This window comes from Antechinus flavipes, chromosome 1 (assembly GCF_016432865.1).
Source record: "Antechinus flavipes isolate AdamAnt ecotype Samford, QLD, Australia chromosome 1, AdamAnt_v2, whole genome shotgun sequence".
In the NCBI taxonomy this organism is placed as follows: Eukaryota; Metazoa; Chordata; class Mammalia; order Dasyuromorphia; family Dasyuridae; genus Antechinus; species Antechinus flavipes.
Genome location: NC_067398.1, coordinates 88,470,264 through 88,472,457, shown reverse-complemented (window position 1 = coordinate 88,472,457; position 2,194 = coordinate 88,470,264).

Here is a 2,194-nt window from a genome sequence, read left to right as displayed (position 1 = left end):
AGCAGTTGGGATAAAAACAGCATTAGATAGTTGTGCTGCTAGATCTTTATTATGGAAAACATTTCAAATTTACTCATTCTATTTTGAGTTTTATAGCAGTACCCATATTGGGTATTATCATGTAAATAATATGTGAGTGAAAGTTTCCATTATTCTATGTAGTGGTTTTAAAATACTTAACAAACAAATTCAAATTCATTTTTTAATTATTTATTTGATTAGGTATGTTTGTAATTTTTTACAGTACAAAATATGAATGGGATTGTACCATGTGTAATTTCTTTTCTTGTAGTAAGAAAAATCCATATTGCACAATTCCACTGTCACCAAGCTTCCTTTGAAAGGGGGCTCTTTTACTGGGTTCTTAACCCAATGACTGTGTCTGGATTAGCTCTACTAAAGTTTAGAACTTGCAGTGTCTTTCAGAATTTTTAAATAAACTGCAAACTAATAGTTTTTTTTTTGTTGTTGTTTTTTTTTTTTTTTTTTTTTTTTTTACTTTTTAGTTTCTGAAGCCTTGTAAGGTTATGTAGAGAGATTCCATCTTATGTACCAAAAATAGACAAAAGAATGCTGTCAATATTGGTGTACTGCAATGTGAATCTATACTGGTGAAAATAACTCTTGTTCCACTCATTAAAATCTTAGTGTCCTTAAAAAAAAAAAAAAAAAAACAAAACTCAATTGGACATATACAAAAAGAAGTTAAAAAAAAAGCTAATGAAGAAAATAACTCATTAAAAATCAGAACTGAACAATTAGAAATGAATGATTCATTGAGAAACTGAGAATCAGTCAAGCAAAAGCAAAAAAATGGAAAAAAATAGAAAAAAAATGTTAAATATGTACTTGTAAAAACAACAGACCTGGAAAATAGATCTAAGAGAGATAATCTGAGGATTATTGGATTTCCTGAAAATTATGGTGGAAAAAAGAGCCTAGATATTATTTTCCAGGAAATCATCAAAGAGAACTGCCCAGATGTAATAGAATCAGAAGATAATATAGGAATTGAAAGAATTCATAGAACACCTTCTGAAAAAGACCCTAAAAGAAAAACTCAAAGGAATATTGTGGCTAAATTTCCAAACTGTCAGACTAAGGAAAAAATATTACAAGCAGCCAGAAAAAAAAAAAAAAAAAACAATGAAAAAACCAAGGAGCCACAATAAAGATCACCCAAGATCTAGCTGCTTTCACATTAAAAGATCAAAGAGCCTGGAATCTGATATTCCAAAAGACAAAAGAACTTGGAATGTAGTGAAGAATAAACTACCCAGCTAAGTTGAACATTTCCTTCCAGCAAAGAAGATGGACATTTAATGAAACGGATGAATTTCATTTGTTTCTAAGGAAAAAACCAGAACTAAACAAAAACGTTGACCTCCAACTAGAGGGCTCAAGAGAAACAAAAAAAGGTAAAAAGAACTCTTGAGAACTGTATTTCTGTGTATCAGAAAAAAAGAAAAGGAGAGACAAAAAGAGTAAAACTACATCCCACAAAGAGGCAAAGGAAAGCTATCCTATCTGAGGGAATTTAGAGAGGGGGAGGAACATTGTGTGAATCTTACTCTTATCAGAGTTGGCTCAAAGAGAAAATAATTGACATATTTGGTTTACAGAGAAACTTCACTCACCTCATTAAAAAGTAGGAGAGAAAAAGGAAAAGAGTAATAAAGGAAAAGTACAAGAAAGGGGAAGAGATTCAAAGGGGGTGGGAGGGATTCTAAAGAGGGAGAGCTATGTGAGGCAAGTGGTGATCATAAGTTTAAATACTGGGGAAATGGGGAAGTGGAGGTGAAAAAAAGAGAAGCATAATCTGGGGATAACAAGATGGCAAGAAATACAGAATAAGTAATTTTAACAATAAATGCTAATGGGATGAACTCTCCATAAATCAGAGGCAGATACAACTCAGAACCCTATAATATGTTGTTTATAGGAAACACATTTAAAACAGGGAGATACATACAGAGTAACAGTAAAAGGCTGGAGCAGAATCTATTATGCTTCAGATGAAGTCAAAAAAGCAGAGGTAGCCATGCTTATCTCAGATCAAGCAAAAGCAAAAATTGATCTTATTCAAAAGAGATAAGAAAGGAAATTATATCTTGCTAAAGGATAGCATAGACAATGAAACAATATCAATACTAAACATATATGCACCAAATGGTATAGCATCTAATTAATCAGA